The sequence below is a fragment of the Prionailurus viverrinus genome, chromosome C1 (assembly GCF_022837055.1).
Source record: "Prionailurus viverrinus isolate Anna chromosome C1, UM_Priviv_1.0, whole genome shotgun sequence".
Lineage (NCBI taxonomy): Eukaryota > Metazoa > Chordata > Mammalia > Carnivora > Felidae > Prionailurus > Prionailurus viverrinus.
The window spans coordinates 97,298,373-97,307,352 of record NC_062568.1 but is presented as its reverse complement, the minus strand read 5'-3'; positions in this window follow the sequence as shown (position 1 = coordinate 97,307,352).

Sequence of the window (8,980 nt, the reverse complement as noted above, 5' to 3'; positions counted from 1 at the left end):
ACTTTTACAGAGTTTCGGGGGAAGACATTGCTCAGAAAATGTTGCAATCCATATTTTTTCCAGATGTGAGGGTGATCTGGCTCCAACATCTGCCACCCAATACATATTTGCAATGCTTTATGACACTTTTTGTTTACAAGGCAGATATTCCCCCTTGGATGGCTTGCCCCTGTGGGCCAAGATCATGTCTTACACTGAGCATATGGTAAGTAAGTAAAAGTTTGTAGAATAAATGGGCCATGCTTACTAATTGATTTATTAAGTGTAGCAAGGGTCAAGGTTTTCAGAAGAAAAAAAAAAATTCAATGTGCATTCCCCTCCAGAGAATCCTGGGATGTTGAGATAGGACTCTGACACCAGCCTCCTCTATCCTACCCTTGGCTTCCTGAAAGAGGAAGGCTTTAGAGATGCACAATTTAGAATCCAAGACTTTGAGTTTTGAGGCAAATTTGAGAGTGAAATGGAAGCAAGGAAAATGACTGAGGGCCTACCAGCTACCAGTCATTACACTGGGCACTACTGTCCCTATTCACTCTGTATTATTATTCCTATTTGCAGATGAAGAAAGACGAGAGAATAACTTTCTCCTTAGTGACGTGGGTGAAAGTGATGCTTTGCACTGGCCTCTTCCTACCGGTCGTAAGCTCCTTAGTCTCTTTTGGCCAATGGTACTGGCCTTCAAATCACAAGTTGGGACCACCATGGTAAGGAGGAAAGACCAGGAATACTGATGCTAAGTAGAGGGACCATCTGTGCACTGGCGTGTGACGTACTTGGAGAACTGGGTAGAGGAAGTAAAGAAAGGCTTCGATACCCTGTGAAGACGTTGGTTGGGGCACAAGTCAAAAACTGTTGGGTTCGTTACCCACACCCTTCATTGTGTCCCAACACTGCTGTGACCTAGAGGAGCAAAGATTTACGTGCACGTGAACACACATATACCTCATTACCAAATACAAGTCTCCTCTTTCTGACAAGACCCTTCTTTTCGCCAGAGCCCTCCATTTACAGGAGGTCTGCGCTGCCAGTAGGAAGCAGATGGATTCTTACCTCGTCCCTTAATTTGTCCAGGTGCTCAACTAGACCACACGTTGTCTCCCTTTCCTATTCAGAAATCTTCCAAGGTATCCTTCAGAGAAACATCTAGAGACTTCCACAAACCTCCTCGTTTGTGGCTGTGTGAAATTTTATCGAGACCAGTAGCTTCTTCCTGAATCACGTTTCCAACTAATTTCCTATATACACCTTCCCCCTACATATAGCCCCGTGCCAAATTTTCACCACTTTACAACTTCAACTAAAACTGGATGCGACCATTGCTCACAAAACATTCCTCACAAAAGCTGGGTTGGCCTTTTCTGCTTCATGAGGATGGTGCATCACCATGAGTAGAGAACTGTGGTCTGGCGGCAATATGGGTGCTCAGTGCTTAGCTGGAGGCAGTCCCCAACTCTGTAGACCAGTGACCATGACTCAGATTTGTATCTCAGGATAACTGTAAATCCCTCCATGTCACAGACCTTACAGGCCACCCCCTTCCCGCACCAATAACCAAAACAGTTCATGTTAAATCTGATACCTTCAAGGATCTATGTCAGAGGCTGCAAACTAGGAGCTCATGGGCTAGACCCAATCCACTGATGCATTTTATTTGGCCAACATAGTATTTGAAAGCCTTGGCTAGCTTTCCAACGCTTAAAAGTTTTCCCCTAAACAGTCTGCATTTCTGGCTTCCCTCAAAAACGTGGAGGATCTAGCCTTACTGCCTGGCACCAATCAGCGGAGGAGTGGGATGGTAGCTACTATTTAGGTGAGTCATACACGCCTGTGAGATCCACGCTCTTCACCATTCCCTACTGTCTTACAGTCAGCCTTCTCTGGCCCTTGATCTTTGCCGTATACCTAGTTTTTGAGGGTATGATATGCATACCTGCATCACATTCTACTCAGACCTGGCCCATCTTCTTTTCCCTGTCTGCACTCTCTCCCTGGATCAGCACCTTTCGTTTCATGGTCTTCAATACTCTCTTTGTGTCTCCGATTCACACATTTTTACTGAAGCCTACACCTCTGCTCTGCATTCCAGATTCTTCTATGTGCAACTACCAACCCGGCGTGTCTATTTGACCATCTCATAGGCGTCTCATCCTTAACATGTCCAAAGCCCCCTCCACCATCCAAAACACCTCCACCAGGTCCAGCCTTTTGCACTCGAATAAATGACACTAACATCCATCCAGTTGTTCAAGGCGGAAATCTGACAGTCATCTCTGATTATTCTTTCTCCCTTCACCCTCACATGTAATTCAACAGCTCTCCTGTCACTTTTACATCCAAATTACATCTCTTGTCTGCCCACTCCCCATGCACACCAGCACCAAACCACCATTGTCTGTCACCAGTTTTACTATAAAAGTCTCCTATCACCTTTCTGTTCAAAGTATGGTCCCCAACCAGCTATATACGTGTCATTGGGAGCTTGCTAGAAATTCAGAATCGTCACTCCACACCATTAAGAAAAGAACCGAAAATAAGGGCGCCTGGGTGGCTCAGTCACCTGAGCGTCCAACTCTTGATTTTGCTCACGGCATGATCCCAGGGTCGAGGGATTGAGTCCTGTATTGGGCTCTGCTCTGAGCATGGAGTCTGCTTAAGATTCTCTCTCTCTCTCTCTCCTTCTGCCCCTCTCCCCTGCTTGCTCTCTCTCTCTCTCTCTCTCTCTCTCTCTCTCAACAGCAACAATAAAAAGAATCTAAAATGTAACAAGATTGTTCACGTGGGAAGCCCTGAGCTAACAGTGCTAATTTCCATCCCCCGCCCCCACTCACCAATTTTTTTCATCCAATAAAGCGATCTTTAAAAAGGAAGTTTAATTTAAAAAAAAAATTTGTTTTTTGATGTTTATTTATTTTTGAGAGAGAGAGCGAGCCAGAGTGCAAGCTGGGGAGGGGCAGAGAGAGAGAGAGACACAGAATCGGAAGCAGGTTCCAGGCTCTGAGCCGTCAGCACGGAGCCCGATGTGTGGCTGGAACCCACGAGCTGTGAGATCATGACCTGAGCCCAAGTCGGACGCTTAACCGACGGAGCCACCCAGGCGTCCCCCCAAAAGAGAGTTAAATTACTTCACCTCCCTATTCTTAAAAATCTTTCGTTGTCATTTTGTAACCTTAAAATGGTTTCCAGATTTTTTTGCTATGGCCAATAAGATCCTGGATGGCATGGGTTCTGCTGCTTCTCCAACCTCATCCTGTGTTCTTACCTTCATCCTCCACTGCCGTCACTCAGGTAGCTAAAGGGACACCTCATACATGACATGTCCAAACCAGAATGTTCCACTCCCTCCAAATGAACTTTTCTCCATCTCAGTAAATGGCACCACCGCTGCTCCCATTGCTCACGCCAACGTTTCCTCGTCCTCTATATTAAACCCACGGCAAGTTCTGCTGGCTCTGCCTTTGAAATACGTCATGGCTCCAGGCATTTCTTCCCAACTCCACTGCTTCCGCCCTGCTCTAAGTCCCCAGGGCCTTCCACTGAGACCCTGAGATCGGCTCCTAACTCATCGCCCTCCCACTTGTGTCTTTCTACTGTCTCTTCCCCACACAGCTCCTGGAGTTCTCTGATTAGCTTGATCAAGTCACTGCCCTACTTAAAACCCTCCCGTGGTTCCCCATCACACCCAAACAAAAACCAAACCCCCGGGCTACAAGTTGCCAGGGCTAAGATGGGGCCTCACCCTGCAACCTTGATCTCACCTATTCCCTCACACACCAGGCTCTGGTCCCATGGCCTTCTCGCTGCTGCTCACACTTGACAAGTTCATTCCCACCAAGGTCTTGCCACTTGCCATGCCTTCTGCGGGCTCTTCCCCTGTAGCTGTATGTGGCTCACTACTGCCTTTAGATGTCTGCTTCGAGGCGTCTCCCCAAAGAGGCCTTTCCTTCCTCTCTATCTTAAATAAGACCACCCTCATCACTATCTCCTGACTTGGCTGTGCTTGTTTTCTTCAGACCTACTTCGTCCTCTTTATTCGCTTGTTTGTCGTCTGTCTTACTCCGGGGATGAACGCTGCCTGAGGGCAGGTACGATGACACTCCCAGCCCAGAGGTAGGGCTACCAGAGTTGGGGACTAAAAAAAAAAAAAAAAAAAAAAAAAGGAAGGCTCAGTTAGATTTGAATTTCATACAATCAGTGAATAACTGTTTAGTGTAAATATGTCCCGTGCAATATGTTTTCAGTTTTTGGCCAACACGGTATTTCCAAACATTACTTTGGTTGTCAACACCCCAGAGGCGATTGTAACTATGAGGATAGCTTTAACATGTAACTATTATACTTTACAATTGTTCGTTGTTTAGCTGAAATTCAAACTGATCTTATCCACAATCCTAACATAGAATGTTGTCTGGAATCTCATACATCTTCAAAATGTGTTTGTGAAACACATGGATAGAAAAACAAATGAGTAACTGAAACCTCACACTTGTAAAATTGGTTGTGATGAGGGGCCAGGGCGCACCTTTTAAACTCTGAGAAAAATGTCTCTGTAGAGATTTCGGACCAAGACAATGCCCTAATTAGTGTCCAGGATAGGGGAAATCCCTTTCCTTTATATTTAAAATAACTTGTTTTTAATGTTTATTTACTTTTGAGAGACAGAGAGAGACGGAGCTTGAGTAGGGGAGGGGCAGAGAGAGGGGGAGACACAGAATTCGAAGCAGGCTCCAGGCTCCGAGCTGTCAGCACAGAGCCCGACGCGGGGCTTGAACTCATGAGCCATGAGACCATGACCTGAGCCTCAGTTGGACACTTAACCAACTGAGCCACCCAGGGGCGCGCCCTCCCCCCATTTTTTTCATATTTAAGCTTCTCTTTTCTCAGCAATGTATTGGTTAAATAAGATCTGATACTCTGATTTGAGATGGCAAGCATTGTTGATATTTAAAAAGAAAGTTCAGGGGTGCCTGGGTGGCTCAGTCGGTTAAACGTCCAATTTCAGCTCAGGTCCTGATCTCCCAGGTCCTGGGTTCGAGCCCCACGTCAACCTCTGTGCTGACATCTCCGAGCCTAGAGCCTGCCTGGGATTCTGTGCCTCTGTCTATCTCTGCCCCTTCCCCATTCACACTGTCTCTCTCTCTCTCTCTCTCTCTCTCTCTCTCTCAAAAATAAATAAAACACTTAAAAAATGTTTAAAGTAAGTTAAAAGAAAAAAACCCACAAGTAACACCATGCATTTGGAGTAATGATAAAGCACTTTCACATTTCTTTCATTATTTGAGCCTCTGACTGCTATAAGAAGGTGCCAGAACAGGGCTGGTTTGCCTCCTTTTTACATCTGGAGAAACTGAGATTTCAAAAGATGAAAACATTCATTAAGATCATGCTACTTGGAACTGATAAAGCAGTGCTCTGAACCTAGATTTTGTAACTCTGAGGAAAAAACGCTTTCCAGCGTATCACATTTCCTCCATAAATACGAACCGCGGTACATTCACCAAACAAGAGAGCCTTAGCAGAGCTATAGGGGAATCGCATGGGTAAACAGAGGTACGGTCCACACACTTGGTAACTACCCTTTCTCACTGTGGACATCTGCCAACCCTTGGTCGTTGGCTAGGAGGGATCTGGAGTAAAGAGGGTCATCTCTTTAAATACTATGTGTTATTTGTCTTTTCAATAGAACAGACTATCATTTTAATGTTCAATCAGCTTCAAATACATTTATTTCAAGCAGTTGGCTCTACAACCGCCCAAGAAACTAAAGGCAGAGTCTAAATTTGGGCTTCAAAATCTGTTTCCAAGTATTAATTTTGAGTGGAAACAATTTTGGTTGAATTGGGGGATTATAAATATCCCCCAAGAGTTTTTTGGCTCTTGGCCGCCTGTCTCTAAGTTTCGCTCTGGTTTCAACCTAGGGGGTTGTTAGATTAGAAGTAGACAGCTTTGGCATGTGGTTACTCCAAACGCCTGTAACCGTCTTTAAAACATGATCTAGAAATGTTGATATTATAAATGACCATTTTTCCAAAATAAGGTTTGCAAGAGTTGAAAGTGGAGTCGGATGCCAGAAAGTCTTCGAAGGAGGATTTCCATTCAGCGAGATCTGGTTACCTATTTCATAACAAAGAATAAAGAAAGATCTTGGGGCTGCAATTCATACACTTTTGGATCTGAAACAATGGGCTCAGTGGGGACACTGGATTTATAACTCTTTGGAGACACTAACTTTACCCACCCGTGCAGGAGCCGTGGATAATTTTAGACAGACAGGCACTGAAAAAAAAAAGAAAAGATTCTTGAGATATTAAGGGGCACCAAAAGTCACTTACAGTGGGGTGGTGTTTCATTTGGAATAAATAACACAAGAAAAGCCGTGTCTACAAAAGCCGGTGGTAATATTATACCAAAAGGCGGATTATTTCAGGAAAAATCAAAGTATAGTTTTAAGTCAGTTATGACCCTCTAAGCCCAGGGTTCAAACCCAAGCCCATCATCATAAAAACATTATCATTGAAACCACAATTGTTGCACTTTTGTTTCGAGTACACCAGGGCTTTGGCAACTGGCATGTGCGCATAAATTCAACCAGTGTCTATAAGGGAATGACCCCATTAATGTTGTGAGTAGCCCACAATTTCAGACTTATCGTGACCGTGTGTTACAGTGTTTTCTTCCTAAGGCTGCGAGAGCCTCCCCGCTGGATAAAGTGAGGGCTGTGTGACCTATAAGGAAAAGTCATTCCTGAAGTCGGCTGCTCAGGACAGAGAAAGAGAGACAGGTAGTCCCTGAGGTTTCCATTCTGGTAACGGAGGGTGGAAGGGATGGGATTTTTAGAGAAAAAGCCAGAACTGGTAGGGACAGAGATTAAAACCCAGGAAGCCGAAGGCATCATGCGGTCCAAACAGAGAGTGATACTGGATACAGGAGAGAAAGCCAAAGGATCAGAAATTGGCAGAAAGATCATGAAATTGAGTGTAAGTACAAGGGCATAATCAGTATAAATTGTTGATTCTGCAGCAGCTTTCTGCATGCAGAGCTGAAATGGAGTTCCTGAGATCAGTTTCCCGGGGTAACAGACCCTGGGAAGGCAATTTGCGTGCAGAGGCTTCTGGGGGTGTTACAGGAAGCGGAGTTGGGTGGAGGGAGAGGTTAGACTGAAATGCAGCCTCAGCAGAGACCTCAGTCATCCCAGGAGGAGCCCTGGTGCTCCCCACCCTTCGAAGCTGCCCTCGCTTGAGGCAAGGAGACCGGGCGGGCGTTTATGATGCCCGCTGGCTGACCAATCCCTGGGCGAGGCTGCCCCCAGGTGGGGCTGTGACCTCGGATGCTGCCAATGCTCCCAGCGGCTGGGGGAAATGAACACTTCCATCCTAAATGGGCCTCCGGGTGGCCCTCTGCAACATCGGGGCTACATGCTGCTGTGTCCAATGCGATTGAGCATTAGTGACATACATGTTTGGATTATGAGTCTGGTTCCAGGGCGCAGGGCGAGGTCGACATCCTCAGCTGAGACGGGAAATTCCACCAAGAAACAGAACCTTCCGTGTAGCTTTGGGAGCAAGCATAGGCCCTCCTGCTATCTTTTGGTATCCCTTAACCATTTTTCTTCTAAAGAAACCTAGCTGAGCTGCCTCAACTAAGTATCACTGGGCTAAAGCCAATTATGAATACTTTACTCCAGTTAAAACTATTGATTATCGTCCAAAGCACAAGAGGATAAGCTGCAAACCTTGTATCTTTATTTCACACATAAAGTCTGGGAAGTTACCAGTTGGCAACAGACCCTCAAAGCACCTATGTAACAAAATTCACACTTATTTATGGAAATGCTAATTAGTTGCCCATTCCCATGGTAACAGAGGCCTTAACGAGATAGATTCCTTTATTGAAAGCAAATATATATATATATATATATACACACACACATATGTATATATATACATATGTATATGTATATAAAAATTTTTTTTAAGTTTGACAACACAAGTGTAACTCCTTTTAAGATTGCAGGCCTCACTCTTGACTGATCTCTCTCACTCCGTTTTAATTTCTTTTTTTTAACCCAGCATTTGTTGCCATCACCATTATTATATTGTTTGTTCATCTACTATTTTGTTCCCCTAAAACTGTAAGCTTCGTGAAGGTAAAGATTTGCCTCTATCTGTTCACCCATATAGACCAAGTGCCAAGAACACTGCTTAGACCCACAGCCGGCTCTCAGTTAGTATTTACTGGATACAAATTGAACTTTTTGCAACTGCTCCGGAGTGTCCTTGTTCCGTCTTCCACCACATGTGTTTGTTCTCCACACAGTTTCTTGGCTCTGAAAGAATCTGTACGCTCATTTTCTCCCGCTCACCTTCATGTCCCAGGGGCCTAGGAATCCCTGTCCCGATTCCTACAACACATTCAGACAGACTGGCACAACTCTGGCGAGCCTAGAGCACCCTCAAAATCCTGTTCTCTCACTGCCATTGTCTTCCGACCCTAAGTTGTAAGTGCACCCTCCACCACGTTAGGGTCTGAAAGGGAGGCATGGTCTCCTCCTGGGCCGGCAGAGAGATTGATGTTTTCCATATGTGCTGTCCCTCAGACTTCTTCCTTCCCCTGTTATGACTACACCTTTAATGTTCCCATTTTTAATGGGTCTAAGCTTCCAGAGCTCCCTGCTCTAGCCTGGGAAATCTTACTGAGTGGAAAATGCTCCTTGGCTACATCGAGAGAAGGGATGCAAAAATCTGCCCAGATAGCCCCGGGGCAACAGGCATTCTTTCTTCATCAAATGTCTCCACTTGAGAGTCCACACTTGAGGGGAAAACAAGTCAATGGCTCTCCAAACCAACTGGTCAACCATGAAAAGAGAAGACCTATCAGCCACCACAAGCCGTGTTCCAGCCTTGCCTCTTGTTTACTGTAGGAACTCTGCCCTGTGGGAATGAGGGCTGGCAGCTCGCTTTCACTTCTCAACAGTCTACATGGA